This window comes from Triticum aestivum, chromosome 4D (genome assembly GCF_018294505.1).
Source record: "Triticum aestivum cultivar Chinese Spring chromosome 4D, IWGSC CS RefSeq v2.1, whole genome shotgun sequence".
In the NCBI taxonomy this organism is placed as follows: Eukaryota; Viridiplantae; Streptophyta; class Magnoliopsida; order Poales; family Poaceae; genus Triticum; species Triticum aestivum.
Window position 1 is genome coordinate 98,135,226 of NC_057805.1, and position 15,641 is coordinate 98,150,866.

The window sequence follows — 15,641 nt, forward strand, 5'->3', positions numbered from 1 at the left end:
ACCTTCGGGATTAGTATTAGACCTAAATAATTGTTATTTGGTGCCAGCGTTGAGCATGAACATTATATCTGGATCTTGTTTGATGCGAGACGGTTATTCATTTAAATCAGAGAATAATGGTTGTTCTATTTATATGAGTAATATCTTTTATGGTCATGCACCCTTGAAGAGTGGTCTATTTTTGATGAATCTCGATAGTAGTGATACACATATTCATAATGTTGAAGCCAAAAGATGCAGAGTTGATAATGATAGTGCAACTTATTTGTGGCACTGCCGTTTAGGTCATATCGGTGTAAAGCGCATGAAGAAACTCCATACTGATGGACTTTTGGAACCACTTGATTATGAATCACTTGGTACTTGCGAACCGTGCCTCATGGGCAAGATGACTAAAGCGCTGTTCTCCGGAACTATGGAGAGAGCAACAGATTTGTTGGAAATCATACATACAGATGTATGTGGTCCGATGAATATTGAGGCTCGTGGCAGATATCGTTATTTTCTCACCTTCACAGATGATTTGAGAAGATATGGGTATATCTACTTAATGAAACATAAGTCTGAAACATTTGAAAAGTTCAAAGAATTTCAGAGTGAAGTTGAAAATCAACGTAACAAGAAAATAAAGTTTCTACGATCAGATCGTGGAGGAGAATATTTGAGTTACGAGTTTGGTCTACATTTGAAACAATGCGGAATAGTTTCGCAACTCACGCCACCCGGAACACCACAGCGTAATGGTGTGTCCGAACGTCGTAATCGTACTTTACTAGATATGGTGCGATCTATGATGTCTCTTACTGATTTACCGCTATCGTTTTGGGGTTATGCTTTAGAGACGGCTGCATTCACGTTAAATAGGGCACCATCGAAATCCGTTGAGACGACGCCTTATGAACTGTGGTTTGGCAAGAAACCAAAGTTGTCTTTTCTTAAAGTTTGGGGCTGCGATGCTTATGTGAAAAAGCTTCAACCTGATAAGCTCGAACCCAAATCGGAGAAATGTGTCTTCATAGGATACCCAAAGGAGACTGTTGGGTACACCTTCTATCACAGATCCGAAGGCAAGACATTCGTTGCTAAGAATGGATCCTTTCTAGAGAAGGAGTTTCTCTCGAAAGAAGTGAGTGGGAGGAAAGTAGAACTTGATGAGGTAACTGTACCTGCTCCCTTATTGGAAAGTAGTTCATCACAGAAACCGGTTCCTGTGATGCCTACACCAATTAGTGAGGAAGTTAATGATGATGATCATGGAACTTCAGATCAAGTTGTTACTGAACCTCGTAGGTCAACCAGAGTAAGATCCGCACCAGAGTGGTACGGTAATCCTGTTCTGGAGGTTATGTTACTAGACCATGACGAACCTACGAACTATGAAGAAGCGATGGTGAGCCCTGATTCCGCAAAATGGCTTGAGGCCATGAAATCTGAGATGGGATCCATGTATGAGAACAAAGTATGGACTTTGGTTGGCTTGCCCGATGATCGACAAGCCATTGAAAAAAAATGGATCTTCAAGAAGAAGACTGACGCTGACGGTAATGTTACTGTCTATAAAGCTCGACTTGTTGCGAAAGGTTTTCGACAAGTTCAAGGGATTGACTACGATGAGACTTTCTCACCCGTAGCGATGCTTAAGTCTGTTCGAATCATGTTAGCAATTGCCGCATTTTATGATTATGAAATTTGGCAAATGGATGTCAAAACTGCATTCCTGAATTGATTTCTGGAAGAAGAGTTGTATATGATGCAACCAGAAGGTTTTGTCGATCCAAAGGGAGCTAACAAAGTGTGCAAGCTCCAGCGATCCATTTATGGACTGGTGCAAGCCTCTCGGAGTTGGAATAAACATTTTGATAGTGTGATCAAAGCATTTGGTTTTATACAGACTTTTGGAGAAGCCTGTATTTACAAGAAAGTGAGTGGGAGCTCTGTAGCATTTCTAATATTATATGTGGATGAAATATTAATGATTGGAAATGATATAGAATTTCTGGATAGCATAAAGGGATACTTGAATAAGAGTTTTTCAATGAAAGACCTCGGTGAAGCTGCTTATATATTGGGCATCAGGATCTATAGAGATAGATCAAGACGCTTAACTGGACTTTAACAAAGCACATACCTTGACAAAGTTTTGAAGAAGTTCAAAATGGATCAAGCAAAGAAAGGGTTCTTGCCTGTGTTACAAGGTGTGAAGTTGAGTAAGACTCAATGCCCGACCACTGCAGAAGATAGAGAGAAGATGAAAGATGTTCCTTATGCTTCAGCCATAGGCTCTATCATGTATGTAATGCTGTGTACCAGACCTGATGTGTGCCTTGCTATAAGTTTAGCAGGGAGGTACCAAAGTAATCCAGGAGTGGATCACTGGACAGCGGTCAAGAACATCCTGAAATACCTGAAAAGGACTAAGGATATGTTTCTCATTTATGGAGATGACAAAGAACTACGTAAATGGTTACGTCGATGCAAGCTTTGACACTGATCCAGATGATTCTAAATCGCAAACCGGATACGTGTTTACATTGAACGGTGGAGCTGTCAATTGGTGCAGTTCTAAACAAAGCGTCGTGGCGGGATCTACGTGTGAAGCGGAGTACATAGCTGCTTCGGAAGCAACAAATGAAGGAGTTTGGATGAAGGAGTTCATATCCGATCTAGGTGTCATACCGAGTGCATCGGGTCCAATGAAAATCTTTTGTGACAATACTGGTGCAATTGCCTTGGCGAAGGAATCCATATTTCACAAGAGAACCAAGCACATCAAGAGACGCTTCAATTCCATCCGGGATCTAGTCCAGGTGGGAGACATAGAAATTTGCAAGATACATACGGATCTGAATGTTGCAGACCCGTTGACTAAGCCTCTTCCACGAGCAAAACATGATCAGCACCAAGGCTCCATGGGTGTTAGAATCATTACTGTGTAATCTAGATTATTGACTCTAGTGCAAGTGGGAGACTAAAGGAAATATGCCCTAGAGGCAATAATAATGTTATTATTTATTTCCTTATATCATGATAAATGTTTATTATTCATGCTAGAATTGTATTAACTGAAAACATAATACTTGTGTGAATACATAGACAAATAGAGTGTCACTAGTATGCCTCTACTTGACTAGCTCGTTGATCAAAGTTGGTTATGTTTCCTAGCCATTGACATGAGTTGTCATTTGATTAACGGGATCACATCATTAGGAAATGATGTGATTGACTTGACCCATTCCGTTAGCTTAGCACTCGATCGTTTAGTATGTTGCTATTGCTTTCTTCATGACTTATACAAGTTCCTATGACTATGAGATTATGCAACTCCCGTTTACTGGAGGAACGCTTTGTGTGCTACCAAATGTCACAACGTAACTGGGTGATTATAAAGGTGCTCTACAGGTGTCTCCGAAGGTACTTGTTGGGTTGGCGTATTTCGAGATTAGGATTTGTCACTCCGATTGTCGGAGAGGTATCTCTGGGCCCTCTCGGTAATGCACATCACTTAAGCCTTGCAAGCATTGCAACTAATGAGTTAGTTGCGGATGATGTATTACAGAACGAGTAAAGAGACTTGCCGGTAACAAGATTGAACTAGGTATTGAGATACCGACGATCGAATCTTGGGCAAGTAACATACCGATGACAAAGGGAACAACGTATGTTGTTATGCAGTCTGACTGATAAAGATCTTCGTAGAATTTGTGGGAGCCAATATGAGCATCCAGGTTCCACTATTGGTTATTGACCGGGGACGTGTCTCGGTCATGTCTACATAGTTCTCGAACCCGTAGGGTCCGCACGCTTAAAGTTTTGATGACGGTTATATTATGAGTTTATGAGTTTTGATGTACCGAAGGTTGTTCGGAGTCCTGGATGTGATCACGGACATGACGAGGAGTCTCGAAATGGTCGAGACATGAAGATTGATATATTGGAAGCCTATATTTGGATATCGGAAGTGTTCCGGGTGAAATCGGGATTTTACCGGAGTACCGAGGGGTTACCGGAACCCCCGGGGGCATAATGGGCCATAGTGGGCCTTTGTGGAGAAGCGGAGAGGCGGTCAGGGCAGGGCCGCGCGCCCCTCCCCCCTAGTCCGAATAGGACAAGGAGAGGGGGCGGCGCCCCCCCCCCTTTCCTTCGTCTCTCCCTCCTCTTTCCCCCTCCACTCCTAATCCAACAAGGAAAAGGGAGGGAGTCCTATTCCCGGTGGGAGTAGGACTCCTCCTGGCGCGCCCCCTCCTGGCCGGCCGCACCTCCCCCTTGCTCCTTTATATACGGGGGCAGGGGGCACCCTACAGACACAACAATTGATCGTTTGATATTTTAGCCGTGTGTGGTGCTCCCCTCCACCATAGTCCACCTCGATAATACTGTAGCGGTGCTTAGGCGAAGCCCTGTGTCGGTAGAACATCATCATCGTCACCATGCCGTCGTGCTGAAAAAACTCTCCCTCAACACTCGGCTGGATCGGAGTTCGAGGTACGTCATCGGGCTGAACGTGTGCTGAACTCGGAGGTGCCGTGCGTTCGGTACTTGATCTGTCGGATCGTCAAGACGTACGACTACATCAACCGCGTTGTGCTAACGCTTCCGCTTTCGGTCTACGAGGGTACGTGGACAAGATTCTCCCCTCTCGTTGCTATGCATCACCATGATCTTGCGTGTGCGTAGGATTTTTTTTGAAATTACTACGTTTCCCAACACGGGTTGTGAAGTCCCCGGGCCGGGTGCGACTATTGCAGTCCCTGTGCCGCCTGCCGAAGTCCTAGGGCCAGCTGCTACAACCCCCGAGTCAGATCCGACTGCTTCAGGAGGAGCCGACACGAAGATGGATTCAGATTCTAGGGAATGCTTGATTGACAGCTTGCGGAGGCACTGAAGGGAGACGCCGGCTGGTATTGCTTGACGGGTGGAGCCGATGCGTGCCAGAGCATCAGCTGGCTCGTTTTCATTTCGTGGCACGTGAAGGAACTCGCACCCCTCAAAATATCCGCTGAGCTGCTGGACGAGGAAACGGTAGCTCGCCATGTTCGCATCCTTGGCATCCCAGTCACCAGACGACTGTTGGACCACCAAGTCTGAGTCACCGTAGCACAGGATCCGGTGGATGCCGACTTCTTTGGCCAGCCGGAGCCCGTGCACGAGCGCCTCATACTTGGCCACATTGTTGGAGGCGGCGAAGTGGATTTGCAATGCATATCTGAGCTTGTCGCCTTTGGGAGAGGTAAGGACGATGTCGGCTCCCAAACCGGTGCGCATCTTTGAGCCATCGAAATGCATCCGCCAATGAGTGGAGTCCGGAGCTGGCGGCAGGTACTGGGTCTCGGCCCAGTCGACGAGGAAGTCGGCCACTGCTTGGGACTTGATGGCGGTGCGTGGCTGGTAGAAGATGGTGTAGGGGCCAACTCGATGGCCCATTTGGCCACTCGGCCAGATGCATCTCGGCTGCCAATGATCTCAGCAAGCGGGGCAGTGCAGACAACCGTGATTGGTTGTTCTTGGAAGTATGGCTTCAGCTTCTTGGCGGCAAAGTGCAGGCCGTAACACATCTTCCGGTAATGAGGATAGTTCTGCTTTGAGGTTGAAAGCACCTCGCTCAAATAGTACACAGGCCTCTGGACCGGTTGTGCTCTGTCATCCTCTTTGTGCTCTACTACCACGACTGTGCTGACCACTCGGCTGGTGGCGGTGATGTAGAGGAGCATGGGCTCCTTAGCAGCCGGGGCGGCCAGAACAGGCGGTGTGGTCAACATTTTCTTGAGTTGGAGAAATGCTTCGTCTGCCTTGTCGTTCCACTCAAAATGAGTGGTTTTCTTCATGAGGTGGTACAAAGGAAGAGCCTTCTCACCGAGCCGACTGATGAACCGACTGAGGCCAAGCAGCCGGTAAACTTCTGGACGTCTCGCAGTCGGGTGGGCCTCTCCATCCTCTCGATGGCCTTGATCTTGATGGGGTTGCACTCAATGCCGCATTCTGAGACCAGGAAGCCAAGGAGCTGGCCGGCTGGTACTCCAAGGACACATTTTTCTAGGTTGAGCTTGATTTGAAAACGGCGCAGATTTTCAAAAGTTTCCTTGAGAACTTCCAAGAGGGTACCACGCTTCTCCGTCTTCACCACAATGTCGTCTACATAGACGTGGCATTTCTGTCGAGCTGCTTGAGGAGGCACTTCTGCATGCACTGAAAGGTGGCACCGGCATTTCTCAAGCCGAATGTCATGGTCACGTAGCAGAAGGCTCTGAATGGTGTGATGAAGGCGGTCTGCCGGGTTCAACTTGATCTGGTGGTATCCTGAGTAGGCATCCAAAAAGCTCAACAGCTCGCATCCGGCTGTGGAGTCTATCACTTGGTCAATCTGGGGCAATGCGAACGAATCCTTGGGGCAGGCTTTGTTGAGACTGATGTAATCAATGCACATGCGCCACTTGTTATTCTTCTTCAGTACAAGGACTGGATTGGCAAGCCATTCTGGGAAGAAAACTTCCATAATGAAGCGGGCTGCCAATAGGCGGGAGATCTCTTCTCCGACAATTCTTCTCTTCTCCTCCGACAGTCGGAGGAGGGGTTGTTTGACTGGTTTGGCATCTGCTCTGACATGTAGCTTGTGCTCGGCGAAATCCGTTGGAACACCCGGCATGTCTTTGGGAGACCATGCAAAGATGTCCCGATTCTTACGGAGGAAATCGACGAGCTCGCTTTCCTATTTGCTATCAAGGTTGGCACCTATGACAGTGTGCCTCTCCGGGTGCTCAGGGTCCAAGGGAATCTTCTTTGTTTCTTTGGCCGGCTGGAAGGAGCCCTGGGTCTCTGACTCTTTGGGTTCTGGTGACATGTCCGACTGTTTGCTGCCCATGGCAACCACCTGGTCCAGGAGCTTCTTCTCAGCAGCAATCACAAGGGACTCAGCCAGCCGGCTGCTTGCTGCAACACAGGCGGACGACTTCTCATAGTCTCCACTGATCGTCATAATGCCCTTGGTTCCTGGCATCTTCATCTTGAGGTAGGCGTAATGTGGCACTGCCATGAACTTGGCTAGAGCTGGCCGGCCTAAGAGTGCGTGGTAAGGGCTCTCCAGGTTCACCACCTCAAACCAAATTGCCTCACGGTGGAAGTGATTCTTGTCCCCAAAGATGACATCTATCTTGGTCTTGCCAATTGGTGAGCAGGAAAGGCCAGACACAATGCAATGAAATACAGTCCGACTGGGCAGCAGCTGCTTCTCTTTGATGTTCAACTTCTCCATGGTATCGCGGTAAATCTTGTGTCTTCTGTCAACACAACATATGCAACAATGACCATGAATAACATTAGCACATTACTTACGCGTAAGTTGCGGAGGAAGATTGGAAATTGTTCTGTGTCTGCGGTATAATCTTCCCATGAAGGAAAGATGCGCACAAAGTTCCTGACAACAATATAAGCTTTGTCTTCTAAACTGGGAAGAAATTGAACAGGGGTCCTATTTGCTGCAATTGGGGCTCTCTCTGGTTCGGAAAGGGATTTGGCAACTGGATTTGGTGTACTCTTTGCTGGAATGGGGGTTTTGCGTCGTAGAGCTGGTGCTATGTCAACTAGCATAATCATAATGTTTCCTGCAGTTGGGGTCTGCTGAGTTGGGGCATCAGAAATGACCAGTGTAGTAGGGCTAGAGTCTGCTAGAGTTGGGGTGTTTTGTGGGTCAGGTGATATTGCAACTACACCTAATGGGCTATTTGATTTATCAGGTGCCACTACCTTTTCCAAATACTTTTCTTGTGCTCCACCACGATCAGCAATCGCCCTCTTCCTTTTGAACGTCTGATACAAGAACATCATTTGAATGGATATATATGGTATGATGACAGATGGAATATGTACTGAAAATGGATAGGCGGGGCGTATTCACATACACGATGTGTAAACTAAGCTAATGGCAGTTCAACAAAGTAGAAGCAATGCAAAGCATCAGTTGCAAGATATGTGCGACAAATATAACCTTGGAAAGTTAGAGCAAGCACCTTGATGGGTGAATAAGATAGGGCATCTTCCTCTGACTCCTCCACTAGGGAGCTACATTGACTTAGGTCTCCCTCTAGCTCAGAATCAATGTTAGGGTCATATTCTGAGCATGAATCTGTAGGTGGAGAGCGTTTGCATTGCATTGCATCCAGACTTGATTTCAGTACCTTAATGCCAAGTTTGACAGCCATGGCATTGTTCTGCTTTATTCTTTTCATGCACGCAAGCTCATAATCATTATGATGCTGTTCGGAATCTGAGATTCATGAAAACATAAAAAGTAGTCAGATTATCTATGGAATGCATTGCAGATTCAACTCGGAGAGTGTCTCCCTATAAACTCCTGCATATGCAAAGTTCACCCCCAACCGTGTTGACCAGACCACACACAGAAATACAAACCCCTTATGTCTCTATAACAGGTAGACACACATTTCAAAACTGAAATAGGAACATTAGAATCATATGAAATTCATATTTGAACAAATAAACTAAGGAATTATGAGTGGCATAATGTTTAGCTTCAAGGGTGGAGTGTTGGTAGTGCGACACAAAGCAAGTAGGCAGATTGTATTCCATGTAAAAGATCGAAGCCTATGTAAAAGCTGGAAATGACACTTTCTTTCTATACAATGCAGTGTTCGTTGCCCACACATGATGGAAGAGATCACATAGAGAAATACTATTCACTCATGTCTACGGTTGCAGTATTTAGAAACAGGGTGGTCCACCCTAAAAGAATATTGACAACAAATATGACAAGGCAAGCATAGATGTAGTGAATCAATCATTTACTTGTGAGCTTACTAGGACAAGTATGCAGAATTGTAACTGCAGTAAGAGACCGTCCAGAATCTGAATCAAGAAGTTTGTCTAGCACTTATTGTTTGCAACTAATCAACGTGAATAATTGGATATTATATCGAATGAGTAAGAAAGACAAAATTGTCAACAAACCTGGCTTGCAGTAGTAATCTGGGTCAATGTCACTACGACCAACAATCCAAAATGACTAGTGTCTGTTCCTAGGGCTGGAATTTTGAAAACCCTATGAACTTTACAGGTACTAAAGATTACCGAAATACATCTAAACCATTAAGTGTAGGTAGCACTGAGCACACAACAAACCCTAATTACAGTCCTGCCTAATGAGTAATGAATCAATTAGAAAATGGGTGGTGAGGAGTGGCTGCTGAGTGTTGAGGACTTATCTCAGGATAAATCGGGTTGGCTTAGTGGGTGCTGCACGCCTGAGCCCTGAACGGACTGGGAAGGTAGGCACGGCGGCACGCCCGGGCAGCGGTGATGCTGTTGGGCGAGCGGCTCCTGACATCTTGTTAGTCCGGCATCTCCTCCTAGAGTCATGCCGTCCGGGGACGGCAAGTCGCCGGCGAGGCAGGTGGCTGGGGGCGAGTAGAGATCGGAAGCTCGCAGTAGAACAGAGGGGAATCAGGGCCTGGGACGACCCAAAATCCCAGGGTGGTCCGGCCCATCATGGGCACCCTGTAGAGATACACACCCGAGCGGCGAACATGCATTTTCGAAACTAATTTAGGAACATTTAGCTGACCAATTAAACGAATCTGTTTTAATAATATCAGATTCGTATTTGAACAACTAAGCTTGTTTAGCTTGATGTGTCGAGCAGTGCTATTATGACACGAAGCACGTATTCTGATCGTATAGTGATCATAAAAGGGGGAAACCGGAGAAATGATATTTAGCAGCCATTGTTTGCTTCGAACTAAGAACTAAATTCTAAGAGCTGAAAAGAAAGTAGAGTAACCAAGTTAAGATCTATTTTTTGGTTGAGATCAAAAAGTTGAGGAGATATGAAGTACCACCTCTCTTGCGGCGCCGTGGAGGCATCGGGGGTGCGATGGCTATCGGTGGCATTAAAGCAGATCTGCGATGGTAGACGGGTGCATCGGGGGATAAGTCCCGTTGCGGTGGAAGAGAAGGTCGTGTGAGCGGCCCGGCAAAGAGGATGACGACGCCGATGAAGCGAGAGGACGTGATGCAAGGCTCTTGGTCCATCGCCGTGGATGAGAAGCGTCCATCTCTAGCAGTGGACGACGCGGTCTTGGTAGGGGCTCCAACATGGTGGAGGACGATGGTGATGGATGTGGTGGAGGACGGTGGCGATGGATGTGGTGGAGGACGGCGGCGATGGATGGGGTGGCAGACGGAGGCTGGTGTGGGGATGGTGTTCTAGCGCGGATGGTGTATGAATGGGAAAATGGAGGGAGAGTTATGGGGACCATGTTTGTGGAACGCGCGTGTCTGAAATATGGGAAAGTTACGAACTTAGCCCCCGTTTAAAATTTGGACGTCTCGTCGGTTGGGGATACGACGGTAATCTCGCATCTCGCCAATATTTGCCCAGAGCGATTTCGGGCGAGGAGAGGGTGGTTGGCGCCCATGGTTGGCGCCCACGGTGTATGGACGGGGCTGACAGGTAGGGCGATTGTGGCACGTCTGAGTGAAGTTACAAACCTGCCCCTATTGAAAATATTTGCCTACATTGATTTCGGCCGAGTCGAGTTTGTTTTTCTGCCCACCGTGTATGAATGGGGAAATGGAGGGAGAAACAGAGGTCTTTTGGACGAGCTTGAATCAAATGTGTTTTGCCGCCCATGTTTGGCGCCCACCGTGTCGGAATGGGCTCAGAGGCGGTCGTGTCACGTCTAATTGAAGTTACTATCCTACCCCTATTTAGAGCAGTGGAAATCGGGCCGATGGATTGTCCGTGTAATGGGTAGACAGTAATTTCCATCTCCCAAACACTTGGCTTCGGGCAGCCGACGTGGGAGTGGACATTTTATAAATTTTGGGACAATAAGCATCCAGGTTTACCCTGGCAACTAAATTCGAATCCATTTTGTATTCCTATACGAATCTTTATAAATCATTCTATGTGTTTTTATATATCTTCAAAAGGACGACAAAGATGTATTCCACTGTCATATATGAATATGGTTTATAAATGCCGATACTCAAATTCAGAAGCTAGAATCCAGTTTAAGGTGAATTCGAATACTTGGAACACTTCATGTCCAACTCAAATGTCACATGCAGCATAATGTGTACTCCCATTTAGATATGTACACAAGCGATGTATCAAGATTCAAATACCGAGTCAATCAACCAAGAATGTACAGAACTAACAGACATATAAACACTTATAGAGTATATGGATCAATAATATCAACTAACATACATAAGCCAGGCCGTTGTACTTTTCTTTGCTACAACAGCATCCTTTTTTTAGCCAAGCTACTACAACATCTTGGCCCTTTCTGATGCGTGCCACTTATGGTCCATCTATACTACAATTATTGCTGAATGCACATTCAGCCCGATTGGCATATTTGTTGGTCTGACACAGCAATCAAAATGAAATGTCTCCGAGTCTTATCAATTAATACAGACTTGTGCTCAAATAAAATTACAAACCAAAAAACAAAAAACAAAAAACAATTATTACATGATCTCTAAAACAAATGGTTTGATTGATTACATGAACAAACAACACAAAGGTTATTCAACGATGGAAAGAACATTTCACCTATGATTTACCAAGTGGGAATTTAATTTCCTTTTTTCCTTCAGCACCTTAACAATGTGGTCAGTCTCAGCTTGTTTCGTTTTGAAATCCACCAAATATTTAATTGTTGTCTTGAGTACTGCTACTGATTGTGCTGTTTGCTTCCTCAACATGTCAACTTCATATCTAAGTGCAGAAGCAGAATCTCTTTCTACCACTAGTTTAGCCTCTAGAGCATCAGCAGTTGGCAATTCATAATGCACGATTGGGCCGGTGCCACTGCTGTGGGATGATACAATGTCCATGGGGACCTCACTCTTTGATCTTGGGCTAACCTATTTTGCCATTAAAGTTCTGGTTGGATTCAGAAAAGTTGAAATTAGCAAAACATCTCAACTGGGAGTTATAACAGCAAACCAGTTAAACAAACAAGGAATTAAAGAGTTTCAATTCGATGCTAAAATGTAGTTATTAACATCATTGTAACCCGTTGTTGCAGCAGCAAAGCAGGTAAACAAACAAGTAGCTATTTAAGTTCACGTAAACTTGTAATTCTTAACAGTAAGTATCAAAAACATAGATAGACGCAGTCTATAATAGGATTAACAGGCTGTGGCATTATGTAATCAGTAGCAAACTAAATTAAGCCATGCAATGTAATTGAACAATTTTGCAATATGTGGCTAACAAAAATTCCGAGAAGCAGGTAACTGAACTTACGGTAGTTCTTTGTACAGGCACACTGCAACTTCTTTTTCGCTTACAAGGCTGTAGGAAGGATTCCATGGCATCAATTGCTTGGATACGCAGTCCCAATACTTCTTTCTTCCCACACTGCATTGGTAAGTCGAATGGTTAATCTGGTCAGATGGTGCGTCCTTGATATGTTATATGAGGACGTGTAGTCAGACTAGTTATAGCCACACACATCACACTAGCTTTTACTGTATATTTCATGCGATTACTTTTGGCATATCGAGATCTAAGCAATCTACAATAGGATGAAAAGACTGGCATCCTTCATAGTATTGGCGAACTCAGTTCATAGAAACAAGCAATTCAACCATTCCGTGGGTAAATCAAAAGCGCCACTGGAATATTTTTCACTACCCCTATCATACACGCAAAAAGGGGCGACGCCACCATAGGGGCTGGTATGGGCGGCCGCCTCAGGTGGCTCGAAAGTGTGCGCCTAGTTTGAGTCATCCAGGTTGGCCCAGGCTAGTTTTGTTCGTCCCAACGCATGAGCAGGCAATGTAAAAAATGAAGAAAAATGTTTCGATTTGGATAGGCCAATAACATAAGTGCAACCCAGGCCCTATAGCAGGCTCCCGGCCCAAACGAGTGCCTCCCATATCGATCGACAACAGGAAAAATCCCAATTCATCTGCTCTAGCCTCCAGTCTGGTTCGCTCCTAACCTAGCCGCCGCTGGACAGACCGACACAGCACTTCCTCGCACCCTCGTTGGAGGGCAGTCGCCAGGCTTCAAGCGAATGGAAGGACAAGAAGATGAAGATCCAACCCTGGGTGTAGGCTGCGTGGGAGGCAGCGGCGGCAGCACGGGCATGGCATCGAGCTTGTGCAAATGGACAGTCGCAGCTTGCAAGAGTAGCATGCGCAACGAGCAGGTACATCACACCCCTGATTATATCTAATTCAACTCTTCAATTTCTGGCCAATAGTTAAACCTGACGGTGTTGTAAAACTGCTTGTATGTAGGGAATCTATGACAAAATGAAACCAATTTCTACTTATTTTATAACTCCCCCAATCAATACTGAACTGACTGAATCTGATGAATCTAATCAAGTTTCCGGTGCAAACATCGAAGCTCATGTTGTTCTTGAGCCTGAAGTGTCTAATGAACAGACTGCTAATGAAGAATTTGATGCAAACATTTTACATGCTCCTGGTGATGAACATATAGTGTCTAATGAGGTATCTAATGCAAGCACCCATTGAAGGATTTAGTGTCTAATAATGATCTGCTATGTTGAGAGGGACATAGAGATTTGCAGGCATTGATGACAAGCAAATTATAGTGCATTTTCATGGCTTGAGGAAATGTCGAGGCCATCTACCAGAAAGTCCCCGTATCATGACAATGTAGCATAAATACTTTTCTAATCTGTTGTTTGAAACTATTGGCATACCTGTGCAGGATAGATATACTAATATGCAGTTTGTGCACTGGTTATAGGTGCAATTACACTTCGATATTTTCAGCCAGAGAACGAATAATTCAAGCAGGTACAGACCATGTTTGTAGTCCTTGTACACCATGTTGCATTTTGTGTTTTTTGGTGCTTGCATCATTTAGTGTTTATAATCTGAACTACTTTGGATCATTAGCTGGTTTTCAAAGTGCATGTAGCTTCACATTTCTCAAGTTATGTTGATTTCCGGAGTGCAAATGCCTTCGTATTTTTCAAGTTAAATGTTCGCCCCTGGTAACTTGAATTCGTGGATCCGCCACTGCACACAAATCATACACGAATGCCAGTACGAATTAAATGAAATGCAGGGACTTACGCTAGCTCGTTGTACAGGCTCACTCCAGCTCTGCTTGTGCTTGGGATGTTCCATGTACAAGTCCATGTTACCACTTGCTTGGATGTGCAGGACTTGTGCTCCTTGCATCCCCCTCTGCATTTTTGACACGGCGAATGGCTGATCAAATAAGAGGAATCGACCTTGCTGTTGTACCGGAGGACAGATACTTACAAGGTTATACGGGTGTGCAGGATGTGTACCAGATCCCATAGCTCCGTCATGCTTTGCTAAAAAATGGATTTGCTTGTTTCAGATGATATCTTTAGAAGAAATAAGAGTTAAAGTCAGAGTTGGATAGGCGTGTAAGCTAAGAGAGCAGTGAAAGGATATCCAAACATCGTCGGAACAGTGCACAAGGGAGTGATGTGTGGATACCTAGTTCGGGCCGGCGTTTGGAATGCTCACCTAGCTAGAGTGCGGTCACTTCAGAGCCGTTGAGGGTGATGCGCTGGCGTTGGCTGGCCGCGCACGGATGCAGCTCTTGAGTGGAAGCAGAGCGCTATGATACAGTGGTCGAGACCGTTGGTGAAGCCCCAGCGGCCTCGGGGGGCGGAGGCGCGACGATGTGCTCGGTGAAGTAGCCCCGGTGAGCTGGGAGATGGCGTCGGTGAAGCGCAGCTAATGCGGTGGAAGTCGGTGTCTGTGAGGCACGTCGGTTGCGGCGGCCGACGTTGTCGGTGGACCACCCGGTGCGGTGGACGAGGGCGTAGATGAGGTAGCTCCGGTGCGGTGGTGAAGGGCGACCGTCGTCTTTCTCGTCGTCGTCCGGCACAGAGGTGGGGAAAGAGACGAGACGAGGCGCGATTCGAACTTTGCTTGGGTTGGCGGCGAATTAGGGATTTGAGCAATCTGGGCGTGGAAGGGGACGGTGGAGAAGGGAGATTTTGCAGGGTTGGAATTGGGGCCGCCAGATATTTCAATCCGAAACATGGAAGCGCGAACTTATTTTGTCGTCGTCCTTTTTTGGGGGGGGGGAAGGGAGGGGGGTGGGTGGCTGGGTGCTATGCGTCCGTCCGACACACGCGACCACCACGACACGACCGTGGTCTGCCTGGTGCGCCTACATTTGAGAATGCAAACGAATCTTCTTTCATTTGCAAACGAATCTGTATGTATTACCATTCCCGTGTTTTCCTTGCAATAATTAGTCATTCGAAACGAGATACTATAAATTAATTAATGAGGAGTTATTTGAAAAAATTCGAAACGGTATCCACGCTAAAGTGGATTAGAGTGTGTGTCACATAATTAGTTATTTGAATTAGAGTGTGTGTCACATAGCGATCTCCAATTCTAACGTGGATTTCGCATTTCACTGTATCCACGCTACTTTTTTAATACAAATTCATATGTATATGATGAACACCATGGTAGTGAGAAAACTTTTGGATGGATTCAAACATATGACCTACAAAATAGCACAACAAATCGAGTCAATGTCAACTTTTCGAAACCTAGTACGACATATGCATGGTCCTTAGTTCAAATCTTACAATGTACACCGAATTGAAACATTGATATTAAGTCTTGTACTATCT